At 54.5% G+C, this 16,808-nt stretch overlaps 1 protein-coding gene across 3 annotated transcripts in view; it reads right to left on the reverse strand.

Moving 5' to 3' along the window:
- LOC138450006 (lens fiber membrane intrinsic protein-like) overlaps positions 1-16,808 on the reverse strand; it is a 189,606-nt gene that overhangs the window by 60,930 nt on the left and 111,868 nt on the right. The gene's annotated exons all lie outside the window — the stretch shown is intronic.

Genomic DNA, 16,808 nt, shown 5'->3' on the forward strand with positions numbered 1-16,808 from the left:
TTCAGACACACTGTATACAGGAGGGGTTCTCCTAATGTTGGGAGCAAAATGTCAAATGTAAACCGAGGGTGTATTCCCAGCATGTATCAGTAGGGTTTAAGTTAAGTACCTACTTCAAGACAAATCTAACGCTTAGGCTGAGGTGGGGAACTCCCCGATTCTCACTTTCAAAAGTCAAACAGGAAAGACTAAGAACCTGTATTAGAATTAGATAATGGATTAAAGCTCTTGCAGATATATCAATTATCTGAATGCTTGGATAGCTAACAAAAGAAATTAGTTTATACCATTGCAATTTTTTCAAAAACATAAATGTTCATATTTAATCAAAACATTTTTTTCTCTTTCCATATAAACACATTGTATGTCGTTAAACATGATTTACATATCAATACATATAATCAATTTTGGATATTAAAACCAAAAACAAGACAACAAAATAACATTGCATGGAAAAAATCAACCAAATGATAATGTGAGTCAAAACACTTGGTTATTGTAAAATGTCATAGGTTCATAACATAAATTGCGTGACTTGAGAACTCTATGTAAATGAGTTGAAGCTGTACAGAAAGTGAGGCAAAAGACCACTGTTTGCCAGCTCAACAAAAACATAAACCTGTCTGTGGGTTTATGTCAGAAGGACTAAACCTTAACGGCTATGCAAAGTGTGTTACTAGTCTTTAAACGGTATCACAGCAATGAATACATGTAGTGGATGCCTAATATCAGGCAGTTTCTTTGAATGGTGAATAGACGTTTCGGCTGATGTCTAGAATTTTTGACCGGAGCCTTCTTCAGGACCCATAGACAATTGCTTTGCGGGGACCCTGCATATAAACATAAACCTCTAGTGAGTATGTATTTGTCTTCATAAAAGTAACAAAGAACAGGGTTTGGAAAAATTGCAATACAAAGAGGTCAATCGGGAAATGAGAAGGGAAAATCCCTTCACATTGGAGCATTAGCATAAAAGATAGTAAAAAATGAGAGACTAACCTTCACACATGACTGAGCTAGTCTGCAGATATTAGGAAGATCTGGATGGAGTGACGAAAAGAGCGAGTGTCTCCAACTAAAATAAAATATAAGAGATGAATTCTAGCTTTAAAGTGTACAAATGCGTCAAGCAGAAGCTGAGAAAATAGCTATAGACAAAGTCCTAATATGTCAACAAAGCATGAGCAAATCTTATATTGGGTTCCATAAGCATGCATGTTGTGAAATGGAATAAGGGCTGTGTGTAGGCCCAAATGGGGCTTAAAAGGACGACTCACCCGTGGTAGAACAAGTTCCAAAAGTAGCAACGGTGGGTCCGCAATGAAAGGTATTCTTCCCTAGCTGTAGCCACAATTGTGTCCATAATCGAACCTTTGGACATACACAGAATAAAGGCAGTACTCCCCGTTAAAAGGCAGAGGGATCCTAAATGCCTGAAGAACATAAAAAAGCGGGGCTGCAATTAATTACGGTGCATAAAGCAACCCCCCTGGACTAGAGTTAGAAAAGGTATATAAAAGTAGGTGCCTAAAGTGGACAAAAACCAAGACAGGCATCGGCAAAAGGAATAACATAAGTGAATGAGTATGGGCATACACTCCCTCAACTATATAGAAGAAAATGCATAGAAAGCGATAAATCATAGATGAGAGCCTCCCACTATACAGTGTGGGTCAGAACTGCAAACAAAGTCAAGCCGTGTGCAAGTCTGCAAGTATGTATCCTGTAATTCACAACAAAACAGCAGAGGAACATGAGTAAAGATTACCTAGAAGGCCAAATGAATGGCATGGTATCAGTGTGAACACCAAGCAACAATGAAAGAAATGAATGAGGGTGAAGCACCCGAGCAAATCGATGCCGCGTCAACGCGTCCCCGGCATCAGCAAGTGAAAGGTGAAGAGCCTCAGGGCAGATATTATTACTAAAGAAAAAAGAAAAAAGAGGGGGCTTGGTCCAGTCCCATCAACCTGATAGGTGGAGCGTCAGACCAGCGTAATGACGCTAGTCAAGAGCTCTGAAGGAACGCTGCAGCTGGAAGGAGCCCTTTTGCAAAGCGACAAAACCTATGGCAGTTAGAGATGGTGTCGCTGATACAAATGAAAGTAAACAAGACTGGAACAAAATAAAGTGAAGCTCGCAGGCGCGTAAAAATCGCATCAAATTCCAAGGAAAATAAATAAAGGGGCACGTAGTGAATAAATATACCTGTGCCTCGAAACGGACAGCGTTGCTATGGGAACTAATGCTAGAGGGATTAGTATTATGCCTCGAAACGGGAAGCATTACTAGGGAAACTGGGGTTGGGGCCAGGGCCATAGTCCTGATAGGTGCAGTGTCGGAGGAACTAAATGACGTTGGCCAGAAAGCACTGCAGATAAGGTACAATAAAACGTTCCCCCACGGGAAGCAAAGCCGCGGCTAAAAGTGTGGCCACCAAAGTGAAAAGAAAGAAAGAACAAGGAACGGGCCGAACACGAATGTGAGTTTTTAGCACAGATGAAAAGTAGCCCAGATGAAAAGAAACGGAAAAGGTTCATAAGATATGAGTCACTGACCATTAAGTAGGCTCATTTACTGCATGAGTCAGAGAGTGGAGCAGAAAACCTAAGTGGGGGAGAGAGGACATGTAGAAATATATATAAAGAGCTCTGCACAGATATCATGATGTGGGAAGTCACAAGTATTAAAAGACAGCAATTATTGGGTGCTAACAGTGCTGCTAAACAGGTGTGTGTCATAGGTTATCAGTTATTCCAAAAATATGAACTTAGATAGATAAATTCAGAATATCATAGTGTCCTTGTTACCCACAATGTCTATATTCTTTGATAAGTTCAGCAAAAGCATAGATGGTGATACAGTAACTAACAAAAAAATTATATATATATATATATATATATATATATCACTAAAAAAACTTTGTTAAGTGGACGTTATGGTTAAGTTGCCCTACCAAAAACCTGTGCACTTCACTAAAAAAACTTTTCAAACGTGCCATTATGGTTCAAAGTATAACTGAAAAAACCCTGAAATTCGGCAGTTATGGTAAGCTAAGAAACCATAGTGCTAACACTAACACCCAGGTCATCAAAGATGACATCACAAATATCATTGATGACATCACTGATGACATCACATGTGTAGCCCCTTCGTTTTTGCTCACTGACACATCTAGGCCAGGTGGTTTTATTTACTGACAGTCGGAAAGTTAACTTTCAAAAGGTATTACATTTATAGATATTTCTATTCTCACATCTTCTTACAATACTTTCCTTACATTTTAATTGCATCTTATGATGTACCTATATAGGGGAAGAAGCAGGCCTGAAACAAAGCTATCATTTCTGTGCGTGAATACAATCATGTAGATTATACATAGTTGCTAATGATACTGGCTCTTGTTTGCTTACTGTACTCTCCATATATAAGCCCCGTATTTGTATGCATTGTGGTCTATTTATGTTTTGTGTGCATTACTAGAAATATGAAGTAAGTGATGAATTATTAGCAACTTAGTACATGTTTCACAGACCAGAAAAGTCTGATACAGAAGCATTCACCGTTTTATTATACAACTTTGGAAAGTGCAAATATAGCACCTCTATGGTGTATGCTGCAGCCTCTACCTACATTTCTTTATGAGTAGATTCCTGTATTAGAAAGAATACTGCAATGGAATTTCCTTTAGAACCCTATATTGCGTGATGAAGTATGTAGTTTATTACACATGTCTCGATAACCCCTGATACTTTTTTGCCAACATTACATTCACAACCCCTTGTCTAAAAAGTAAATACACATGTGATATCATCAGTAATGTCATCAATGACATTTGTGATGTCCTCTTTGATTTCCTGGGTGTTAGTGTTAGCAGTGCACAGTGGGGCGGTCAGTTATTGTTGCTTAGCCTACCATAACTGGCAAATACTACCGTGGCTGTGTAATATATATATATATATATATATATATATATATTCAGTGAAAAAACTTTGTTAAAGGGACGTTATGGTTAAGTTGCGCTACTAAAAACCTATGAAATTCAGTGAAAAAACTTTGTCAAAGGGATGTTATGGTACCAAGTAAAACCGAAAAACCCTTGAAATTCGCAAGTTATGGTAAGCTAAGCAACCATAACTCGCGCCACCACCGTGCACTGCTAAGACTAACACCCAGGACATCAAAGATGACATCACAAATGTCATTGATGACATCACTGATGACATCACAAGTGTATGTACTTTTCATGAAATATGTGTACAAGGGATTCTTATTATAATGTTGCGAAAAAAGTGTCAAGGATCATTGCAATAAATATCATACCCTAATTAGTGCATTGAACGATGCATTGATATAAATAGCATTCTATTATGGGGTTCTATCTAGTATACTAAGCTACTCATACAGAAACATAACATTGTGTGCAGCGTACAAGATGAAGGTATAATATTCGTAATGTTAATATGTTGAATAATGAAATGATAATTGTTTTCTTAATAGATTTTTGTGTACTGTGAAATATGTAATAAGTAGCTAATAAAACACATGTATTACATAATTGCATTACTATAGACAAAACACAAAGACACAAGAACACATACCAATATGGGTATATACAGGGAAAGTGAAGTAAGCAAAAAAGCACAACTAGTAGCAGAAACAATTCATAACTTAACTGATTATTTTCATGCAAATAAATGATTGCTCTGTTTCAAAGCTGCTATTTACCCTATGTATATGTATCACTTGATGTGATTGGACCCTAAGGAAAGTAGTGTGAGCACAATGTATACAAATATGACCATATACAGGGAAAGTACAGCCATAAAATAAAACAACAGAACTATCAGAAAGTGCTCATAAGTCTATTGATTATCTTTATGCACAATAAGGATTGCTGTCTTTCAAGCTTGTGTCTTCCCGTATGTATATGTTTCATATGATATGACTGGACTCTAAGGGAATTACTGTAAGAACCTACTTGAAGGATACGTCTACAAATAAAATAAAATGTTTAGTTTCTGACTGTTACTGAAGAAAACCATGTGGCCTAGATATGTCAGCAAAAGAAAAAAGAGTAAGCCAGACATGTGATGTCATCAGTGATGTCATCAATGACATTTGTGATGCCATCTTTGATGTCCTGGGTGTTAGTCTTAGCAGTGCACGGTGGTGGCGCGAGTTATGGTTGCTTAGCTTACCATAACATGCAAATTTCAAGGGTTTTTCGGTTTTACTTGGAACCATAACGTCCCTTTGACAAAGTTTTTTCCTTGAATTTCATAGGTTTTTATTAGTGCAACTTAACCATAACATCCCTGTTACACATTTTTTTTTTACTGAATTTTATAGGTTTTTATTAGTGCAATGTCACCATAACATCCTTTTCAATAGATGAACACCACTAGCATCTTAGGTCCTCAAAGTGGGAACCCCGGGTGGTTAAAAAAAAAAAAGATTTTCCTTCCTACACCGGGACGCCTGCGGCGTCTCGGTGTAGGAAGGAAAATCTTTTACCAAGATGGCCACCATGGAAAGGGAAGGCAAGGTGTATAAAGAGAACACAACAGGGCATGAGCGGGGGGTGGGGGGGAACAGGGGAGACACATGGGCATGAGCGGGGGGTGAACGGGAACAGGGCACAAACAGGGCATGATCAGGGGGTGGTGGGAAAAGGAAGGAAACACGGGGCTTGAGCAGGGGTGGGGGGAACAGGGGAGACACGGGGCATGAGCGGGGGGTGGGGAGGAACACGAGGGAGACACAGGGTATGAGCGGGGGGTGGGGAGGAACACGAGGGAGACACGGGGCATGAGCGGGGGGTGGCGGGCAACAGGAGGGAGAAACGGGGCATGAGCAGGGGGGGGACAGGGGAGACACGGGGCATGAGCGGGGGGTGGGGGGAACAGGGGAGACACGGGGCATGAGCGGGGGGTAGGGGAAACAGGGCACACACGGGCATGAGTGGGGGGTGGGGGGAACAGGGCACGCATGGGGCCTGAGCGGGGGTGGGGGTAATAGGGCACACATGGGGCATGAGCGGGGGTGGGAGGGAAGGAGAGAGACAAGGGGCATGAGCGGGGGGTGGGGGGAACACAAGGGAGACACGGGACATGAGCGGGGGGTGGGGGGTAACACAAGGGAAACACGGGGCATGAGCGGGGGGTGGGGGGAACACGAGGGAGACACGGGGCATGAGCGGGGGTGCGGGCAACAGGAGACACACGGGGCATGAGCAGGGGGTGAGGGGGTACACGAGGGAGACACAGGGCATGAGTGGGGGTGGGGGGAACACGAGGGAGACATGGGGCATGAGCAGGGGGTGGGGCAACAGGAGACACAGGGCATGAGCGGGGGTGGGGGATAACATGGGGCATGAGCGGGGGTAACATGAGGGAGACACGGGGCATGAGAGGGGGGTGGGGGTAACAGAAGGGAGACACGGGGCATGAGCTGGTGGTGGGGGTAACACAAGGGTGACACGGGGCATGGGTGGGGGGAACAGGGCACACGGGGCATGAGCGGGGGGTGGGGGGGAACAGGGGAGACACGGTGCATGAGCGGGGGTGGGGGGAAAGGAGGGGGACACGGGGCATGAGCGGGGGTGGGGTAAGGAGGGGGACATCGGACATGAGCGGGGGGTGGGAGGGAAGGAGTGGGACATGGGGCATGAGCAGGGGTGGGGGTGAAGTGGAGAGAGGCACGGGGCATGAGCGGGGGGTGGGGGAACAGTAGGGAGACACGGGGCATGAGCGGGGGTGGGGGGAAGGGGAGAGACACACGAGGCATAAGCGGGGGGTGGGGGGACCAGTAGGGAGACACGGGGCATGAGCGGGGGGTGGGGGTACAGGAGGGAAACACAGGGCATAAGCGGGGGTGGGGGTACAGGAGGGAGACATGGGGCATGAGCGGGGGCTGAGGGCAACAGGAGACACACGAGGCATGAGCAGTGGGTGAGGGGGTACACAAGGGAGACACAGGGCATGAGTGGGGGGAACACGAGGGAGACACGGGGTATGAGCGGGGGGTGGGGCAACAGGAGACACGGGGCATGAGCAGGGTGTGGGGGAACACGAGGGAGACAAAGGGCATGAGCGGGGGGTGGGGGGTAACACGGGGCATGACCGGGGGGTGCGGGGAACACGAGGGAAACACGGGGCATGAGCGGGGGGTGGGGGTACAGGAGGGAAACACGGGGCATGAGCTGGGGGTGGGGGTACAGGAGGGAAACACAGGGCATAAGCGGGGGGTGGGGGTACAGGAGGGAGACACGGGACATGACCGGAGGGTGGGGGGGCAACAGGAGACACGGGGCATGAGTGGGGGGTACACGAGGGAAACACGGGGTATGAGCGGGGGGTGGGGGGAACAGGGGAGACACGGGGCATGAGCGGGGGGTGGGGAGACAGGGGAGACACGGGGCATGAGCGGGGGTGGGGGGAATAGGAGAGAGACACTGGGCATGAGCGGGGGTGGGGGGAACAGGGGAGACACGGGGCATGAGCGAGGGGTAGGGGGTAACACGAGGGAGACACGGGGCATGAGCGGGGGGTGGGGGGTAACACGAGGGAGAAACGGGGCATGAGCGGGGGGTGGGGGGTAACAGAAGGGAGACACGGGGCAAGAGCTGGGGGTGGGGGTAACACAAGGGAGACACAGGGCATGAGCTGGGGTGGGGGGTAACACAAGGGTGACATGGGGCATGAGCGGGGGCTGGGGGGTAACAGGGGAGACAGGTTATGAGCATAAGGTGGGGGAACAGTAGGGAGACACAGAGCATGAGCGGGGGGTGGGGGGAAGGGGAGAGACACACGGGGCATGAGCGGGGGGTGGGGGAACAGTACAGAGACACGGGGCATGAGTGGGGGGTGGGTTGGAAGGGAGAGACACGGGGCATGAGCAGGGGGTGGGGGAAAGGAGGGAGACACGGGGCATGAGCTGGGGGTGGGGGGGAAGGGGAGAGAGACACGGGGCATGAACGGGGGGTGGGGGGGAAGGGGAGAGAGACACGGGGCATGAGCGGGGGGTGGGGGGAAAGGGGAGAGACACACGGGGCATGAGCGGGGGGTGGGAGGGAAGGGGAGAGACACACGGGGCATGAGCGGGGAGTGGGGGGAAGGGGAGAGACACACGGGGCATGAGCGGGGGTGGGGGGGAAGGGGAGAGACACACAGGGCATGAGTGGGGGGTGGGGGGGAAGGGGAGAGACACACGGGGCATGAGCAGGGGGTGGGGGGAAGGGGAGAGAGATACGGGGCATGAGCAGGGGGTGGGGGGAACAGTAGGGAGACACGGGGCATGAGCGGGGGGTGGGGGGAAGGGGAAAGACACATGGGGCATGAGGGGGGTTGGGGGGAAGGGGAGGGACACACGGGGCATGAGCGGGGGTGGGGGGAAAGGAGGGAGACACGGGGCATGAGAGGCGGGTGGGGGGAAGGGGCGAGGCACACGGGGCATGAGCGGGGGGTGGGGAGAAGGGGAGAGACACAGGGGGCATGAGCGGGGGGTGGGGGAAGGGGAGAGACACGGGGCATGAGCAGGGGGTGGGGGGAAGGGGAGAGAGACACGGAGCATGAGCAGGGGGTCGAGGGGGAAGGGGAGAGACACACGGGGCATGAGGGGGGTGGGGGAGGGGAGAGACACAGGGCATGAGCGGGGGTGGGGGGAAAGGAGAGACACACGGGGCATGAGTGGGGGGTTGGGGGGAAGGGGAGACACACGGGGCATGAGCAGGGGGTGGGGGGAAAGGGGAGAGAGACACGGGGCATGAGCGGGGGGTGGGGGGAAGGGGAGAGACACACGGGGCATGAGCGGGGGGTGGGGGAAGGGGAGAGACACGGGGCATGAGCAGGGGGTGGGGGGAAGGGGAGAGAGACACGGAGCATGAGCAGGGGGTCGAGGGGGAAGGGGAGAGACACACGGGGCATGAGCAGGGGGTGGGGGGAAGGGGAGAGACACACGGGGCATGAGCGGGGTGTGGGGGGATGGGGAGAGAGACACGGGGCATGAGTGGGGGGTGGGGGGAGACACAGGGCATGAGCGGGGGGTGGGGGGAAAGGAGGGAGACACAGGGCATGAGTGGGGGGTGGTGGGGAAGGGGAGAGACAAGGGGCATGAGCGGGGGGTGGGGGGTAACAGGGGAGACAGAGCATGGGTGGGGGTAAAGGGAGACACGGGGCATGAGCGGGGCTGGGGGGTAACACGAGGGAGACAGGGGGCATGAGCGGAGGGTGGGGGGGTAACACAAGGGAGACGCGGCATGAACGGGGGGTGGGGGTAACACAAGGGAGACACGGGGCATGAGCTGGGGGTGGGGGGTAACACAAGGGAGAAACTGGGCATGAGCGGGGGGTGGGGAGTAACAGGGGAGACAGGTCATGAGTCGGGGGTGGGGGGGAACAGGGGAGACAGGGGGCATGAGCGGGGGGCCGGGGGAAATGGAGAGAGACACGGGGCATGAGCGGGGGGTGGGGGGAACAGTGGGAGACACGGGACATGAGTGGGGGTGGGGGAAGGGGAGAGACACATGGGGCATGAGCGGGGGGTGGGGTGAACAGTATGGAGATATGGAGACACGGGGCATGAGCAGGGGTGGGAGGGGAAGGGGAGAGACACATGGGGCATGAGCGGGGGTAGGGGGGAGGAGAGAGACACACAGGGCATGAGCGGGGGGTGGGGGGAGAGGAGGGAGACACGGGGCATGAGCAGGGGGTGGGGGGAAGGGGAGAGACACACAGGGCATAAGCGGGGGGTGGGGGGAAGGGGATAGAGACAAGGGGCATGAGCGGGGGGTGGGGGGACGGGGAGAGACACGCGGGGCATGAGCGGGGAGTGGGGGAAGGGGAGAGACACACGGGGCATGAGCGGGGGGTGGGGGGGAAGGGGAGAGAGACACGGGGCATGAGAGGGGGGTGGGGGGAAGGGGTGAGACATACGGGGCATGAGCGGGGGTGGGGGGAAAGGAGGGAGACACGGGGCATGAGCGGGGGTGGGGAGAAGTGGAGAGAGACACAGGGCATGAGCGGGGGTGGGGGAAAGGAGGGAGACACGGGGCATGAGCGGGGGTGGGGAGAAGTGGAGAGAGACACGGGGCATGAGCGGGGGAGGGGGGAAGGGGAAAGACACACGGGGCATGAGCGCGGGTGGGGGAAGGGGAGAGAGACACAGGGCATGAGCGGGGGTGGGGGAAGGAGAGAGACACGGGGCATGAGCGGGGGTGGGGGGAAGGGGAGAGAGACACGGGGCATGAGCGGGGGGTGGGCGGAAGGGGAGAGAGACACGGGGCATGAGCGGGGGTGGGGAGCAAGAGGAGAGAGACATGGGCATGAGCGGGGGTTGGGGGAACAGCAGGGAGACACGGGGCATGAGCGGGCTGGGGGGGAAGGGGAGAGAGACATGGGTATGAGCAGGGGGTGGGGGAGAAGGGGAGAGACACACGGGCATGAGCAGGAGGTGGGGGGAAAGGGAGAGACACACAGGGCATGAGTGGGGGGAGGGGAGAAACAAACAGGGCATGAGCAAGGGTGAGGGGAAAGGAGGGAGACATGGGGCATGAGCGGGGGGTGTGGGGTAAGGGGAGAGACACAGGGCATGAGCGGGGGGTGGGGGGTAACACAAGGGAGACACGGGGCATGAGCGTGGGGTGGGGGGTAACAGGGGAGACAGGGCATGGGTGGGGGGGTAACACAAGGGAGACATGGGGCATGGCGGGGGTAACACGAGGGAGACACGGGGCATGAGCGGAGGGTGGGGGGGTAACACAAGGGAGACACGGGGCATGAGCGGGGGGGTGGGGGGTAACACAAGGGAGACACGGGGCATGAGCTGGGGGTGGGGGGTAACACAAGGGAGACACGGAGCATGAGCGGGGGTGGGGGGTAACAGAGGAGACAGGTCATGAGCGGGGGAACAGGGGAGACACGGGGCATGAGCGGGGGTGGGGGGGAAGTAGAGAGAGACATGGGTCATGAGCGGGGGGTGGGGGGAACAGTAGGGAGACACAAGACCTGAGCGGGGGTGGGGGGAAGGGGACAGGCGCATGGGGCATGAGCGGGGGGTGGGGGGAACAGTAGGGAGACACGGGGCATGAGCGGGGGGAAGGGGAGAGACACATGGGGCATGAGCGGGGGGTGGGGGGGACAGTATGGAGACACGGGGCATGAGTGGGGGGTGGGGGGGAAGGAGGGAGACACAGGACATTGGGGGGGTGGGGGGAAGGGGAGAGACACACAGGGCATGAGCGGGGGGTAGGGGGAACAGTAGGGAGACATGGGGCATGAGCGGGGGTGGGGGGAAGGGGAGAGACACATGGGGCATGAGCGGGGGGTGGGGGGAACAGTAGGGAGACACGGGGCATGAGCGGGGGGGTTGGGGTGAGGGGAGAGACACACGGGGCATGAGCAGGGCGTGGCGGAAAAGGAGGGTGACGCAAGACATAAGCGGGGGGTGGGGGGAAGGGGACAGGCGCATGGGGCATGAGCGGGGGTGGGGGGAACAGTAGGGAGACACGGGGCATGAGCGGGGGGAAGGGGAGAGACACATGGGGCGTTAGCGCGGGGTGGGGGGGACAGTATGGAGACACGGGGCATGAGTGGGGGGTGGGGGGGAAGGAGGGAGACACAGGACATTGTGGGGGGTGGGGGGAAGGGGAGAGACACACGGGGCATGAGCGGGGGGTAGGGGGAACAATAGGGAGACATGGGGCATGAGCGGGGGTTGGGGGAAGGGGAGAGACACATGGGGCATGAGCGGGGGGTGGGGTGAACAGTAGGGAGACACGGGGCATGAGCAGGGGTGGGAGGGGAAGGGGAGAGACACATGGGGCATGAGCGGGGGGTAGGGGGGAAGGGGAGAGGCACACGGGGCATGAGCGGGGGGTGGGAGGGAGGGAGGGAGGAGAGAGACACACAGGGCATGAGCGGCGGGTGGGGGAGAGGAGGGAGACACGGGGCATGAGCAGGGGGTGGGGGGGAAGGGGAGAGACACACAGGGCATAAGCGGGGGGTGGGGGGAAGGAGATAGAGACAAGGGGCATGAGCGGGGGTGGGGGGACGGGGAGAGACACACGGGGCATGAGCGGGGAGTGGGGGGAAGGGGAGAGAGACACAGGGCATGAGCGGGGGTGGGGGGGAAGGGGAGAGAGACACGGGGCATGAGAGGGGGGTGGGGGGAACAATAGGGAGACACGGGGTATGAGCGGGGGGTGGGGGAAAGGGGAGAGACACACGGGGCATGAGAGGGGGCTGGGGGGGAAGGGGTGAGACACACGAGGCATGAGCGGGGGTGGGGGAAAGGAGGGAGACATGGGGCATGAGCGGGGGTGGGGAGAAGTGGAGAGAGACACGGGGCATGAGCGGGGGAGGGGGGAAGGGGAAAGACACACGGGGCATGAGCGGGGGTGGGGGGAAGGGGAGAGAGACACGGGGCATGAGCGGGGGTGGGGGGAAGGGGGAGAGACACGGGGCATGAGCGGGGGGTGGGGGGAAGGGGAGAGAGACACGGGGCATGAGCAAGGGGTGGGGGAAGGGGAGAGAGACAGGGGGAATGATCGGGGGTGGGGAGCAAGGGGAGAGAGACATGGGGAATGAGCGGGGGTTGGGGGAACAGTAGGGAGACACGGGGCATGAGCGGGCTGGGGGGGAAAGGGAGAGAGACATGGGCATGAGCAGGGGGTGGGGGAGAAGGGGAGAGACACACGGGGCATGAGCAGGAGGTGGGGGGAAGGGAGAGACACACAGGGCATGAGTGGGGGGGAGGGGAGAGACAAACAGGGCATGAGCAAGGGTGAGGGGAAAGGAAGGAGACATGGGGCATGAGCGGGGGGTGTGGGGGAAGGGGAGCGATACAGGGCATGAGCGGGGGGTGGGGGGTAACACAAGGGAGACACGGGGCATGAGCGGGGGGTGGGGGGTAACAGGGGAGACAGGGCATGGGTGAGGGGGTAACACAAGGGAGACATGGGGCATGGCGGGGTAACACGAGGGAGACACGGGGCATGAGCGGAGGGTGGGGGCGTAACACAAGGGAGACACGGGGCATGAGCGGGGGGTGGGGGGTAACACAAGGGAGACACGGGGCATGAGCTGGGGGTGGGGGGGTAACACAAGGGAGACACGGAGCATGAGCGGGGGTGGGGGGTAACAGAGGAGACAGGTCATGAGCGGGGGCTGCGGGGGAACAGGGGAGACACGGGGCATGAGCGGGGGGTGAGGGGGAAGTAGAGAGAGACACGGGTCATGAGCGGGGGGTGGGGGGAACAGTAGGGAGACACAAGACATGAGCGGGGGGTGGGGGGAAGGGGACAGGCGCATGGGGCATGAGCGGGGGGTGGGGGGAACAGTAGGGAGACACGGGGCATGAGCGGGGGGAAGGGGAGAGACACATGGGGCATGAGCGGGGAGTGGGGGGGACAGTATAGAGACACGGGGCTTGAGTGGGGGGTGGGGGGGGAGGAGGTAGACACAGGACATTGGGGGGGTGGGGGGAAGGGGAGAGACACAAGGGGCATGAGCGTGGGGTAGGGGGAACAGTAGGGAGACATGGGGCATGAGCGGGGGTGGGGGGAAGGGGAGAGACACATGGGGCATGAGCGGGGGGTGGGGGGAACAGTAGGGAGACACGGGGCATGAGCGGGGGGTGGGGGTGAGGGGAGAGACACACGGGGCATGAGCGGGGCGTGGCGGGAAAGGAGGGAGACACGGGGCATGAGCGGGGGGTGGGGGGGAAGGGGAGAGAGACACAGGGCATGAGCGGGGGGTGGGGGGAAGGGGAGAGATACACAGGGCATGAGCGGGGGGTGGGGGAAGGGGAGAGACACATGGGGCATGAGCGGGGAGTGGTGGGAAGGGGAGAGAGACACGGGGCATGAGCGGGGGGGAGGAGTGAGACACACGGGGCATGAGCAGGGGGTGGGGGGAAGGAGAGAGACACACGGGGCATGAGCGGGGGTGGGGGAAAGGGGAGAGACACACGGGGCATGAGCGGGGGTGGGGGGAAGGGGAGAGACACACGGGGAATGAGCAGGGGGTGGGGAGAAAGCAGGGAGACACACGGGGCATGAGCGGGGGTGGGGGGAAGGGGAGAGAGACTCGGGGCATGAGCGGGGGGTGTGGGGGAACAGTAGGGAGACACAGGGCATGAGTGGGGGGCGGGGGAGGAGGGAAACACGGGACATGAGCGGGGGAACGGGAAAGAGAAACGGAGCATGAGCAGGGGGGAACATGGGAGACACGGCCATGAGCGGGGGTGGGGGGAACAAGAGAGAGACATGAGGGCCTGTGCCTCACCGCCTTTTCGTGGCCAATGCAGGGCCGATGCAGAGCCGACACAGCCCACATCTACACTGTGCAGGCAGCAGATCCCGCTCCGATAAACAAAGATGGCGGGCGTCTCTGAAAATAAACGCACTGAACGCTTCACGGCAGCCGCGTACATCACGCAAGCTGCTTGCCCAATCACCGTCCTGTCCGCGGAGCGAACAGGGAAGTGTGTCTGTGAAGCGAACATAGATATCACTAATTTTTTCTGACCTACTTTTTTGGTCATTTAAAATAAACTACTGGATGGATTCTCACCAAATTTGCAAAAGCACGCTTTCGGGACCAAGCCACTGCTCCTGGTCCAAATTTGGTGAAAATCCGTCCAGCGGTTTGAGCTGTAGGCGCGAGCAAAGTTTTTTTCCCATTCAGTCTATGGGAAAAAAAAATTTGGGACCCCCCCCTATAACTTTGCCCCCCCTGGACCAAACCTCACCAAACTTTGCAGAACAATGGGCCATATACTTTTTTTGCAAAGTTTGGTGATGGTTCGTCCAGGGGGAGCGAAGTTATAAACCACCCAAAATGTGAACTTCCTATGGAAACAGCAATTTAACCATAACTACATGGCCACTAGTGTGGCCATGTAATGAGGCCGGCGATAGCCTCCCTATAGTTAGGTTGAGTTGAATACACATAGGAACCCCTCAAAATCCAAGATGGTGGGCGTTTCCAAAAATCTGACGCACTTCACGCTCTTCACCGTCCAATCAGCAAACATGTTGCATGTACGCGGACATGACGCAAGCCGATTGGCCAATCAGGACACTGTCCACAGAGCAAACAGGGAAGTGTGTCCGCGGACCGAACATAGATATCACTAATTTTTTGTGACCTACTTCATTTTTTTTAAAACTACTGGACAGATTTTCACCAAATTTGCAAAAGCACGCTTTGGGGACCAAGCCGCTGCTCCTGGTTCAAATTTGGGGAAAATCCATCCAGCGGTTTGGGCTGTAGGCGTGAGCAAAGTTTTTTCCCCATTCAGTCTATGGGAAAAAAATAAGTTTTGGGACCCCCCCTATAACTTTGCCACCCCTGGACCAAACCTCACCAAACTTTGCAAACAAAATCAGAGTGACCCATATACTTTTTTTGCAAAGTTTGGTGAGGATTCGTCCAGGCAGAGCGAAGTTAGAAGCCACCCACAAAGGGCTCTTCCTATGGAAACAGCAACTTAACCATAACTACACAGCCACTACTGTGGCTGTGTAATATATATTAGGGCGGCGATAGCCTCCCTATAGTTAGTTTGAGTTGAATACACATAGGAACCCCTCAAAATTCTATTGTTAAATACTTTTGATTCGAGTAAAGGATTTGGCTGAAATTTCAAGTGATTGAATGTCTGCGTGCCCCCCTCGTAAAGATTTGTTAAAAAATGTAAAAGTTATTAGCATAAAAAAAATGTTCTCCAAAAGTGCAGCCTACTTCCCATTCATTCTCCCATATACAAAAAGGGTAAATATTTGCCAAAGCACACAGCCTAAACCACTGGACAGATTTGCACCAGGTCTGAAACAACGTGGGCATGAAGCGTTGACTCGTGATCCATGTGTGGTTTGGGGTTATTCCGCGCCATAGTTATTTTAAAATTTGATGGAGAAGGGGGGGCTCCTTCCGCAAAAATGATAGCTATATCTCCCATGGTGCATTACAGGCTAATGGTTTTCAGAAATGAAATGACCGCCATCTTGTTTTTCTCTGGATGCAAGAGATATTCACGGCTATAGCCGAGGCTATAGGAAAATGAAACGCAGTAAATAAACTATTTGCAGGTCAAAAAACATACAAATGCCATCAAGGTAGAGGTAGGGGGATGGCTAGAAAGCACTGAGTGAAATGTGGGAGTTCGAGGGGGACTAGGGACCGTATTTGCAACACAAAGCTGTAGCTGCCATCTGAAAGCAAGCAAACTGCGTTACAGAAGCAGCGGGTGCTCTGGGGTGAAAGGGAGAGGGCAGGGGAGGTGAGGAGGCTGTCTGGCATTGGGGGTGAAAAATCACTTGCCATGGCCTGTGACTCAATTGCCATCCAGGTTTCCCACTCATACAGTAACCAGGGCAGACTTTGCCTAGCTTCAAAGTAAGGAAGGAGCCAGCTTCCTCAGGCCATGTTGCTTGATAAATGAGCCAAACTTACAAGACCACTTAAAGGAATGGGCTGGCCTTTTCTTGCTTGGAAGCTAAGCAGGGTCAGCCCTGCTTTGAAGCTAAGCAGGGTCAGTCCTGGTTACTGCATGGATGGGTGAGGGAATGGGCATCTGAATTATTTCCTTTTTTTAAACTGTGCTAATGCCAGTCCTTGACGGTTTTGCACTCAGAGACAATGTTTTGCCTTTAGCTGAATTACATTCTGGTATTTGTAGTCTGCCAGTCAATAATAAAAAACAGGCATTTTTACAGCAACAGTAGGTTTCCCATCCCTGCAGTGACTGAGGCGAAACCAGCTTAGCTTCAAAGTGAGAAAGGGGTCAGCCGACTAAGACCATGC

This window comes from Ambystoma mexicanum, chromosome 1p (assembly GCF_040938575.1).
Source record: "Ambystoma mexicanum isolate Mex_15411 chromosome 1p, UKY_AmexF1_1, whole genome shotgun sequence".
Classification (NCBI taxonomy): Eukaryota; Metazoa; Chordata; class Amphibia; order Caudata; family Ambystomatidae; genus Ambystoma; species Ambystoma mexicanum.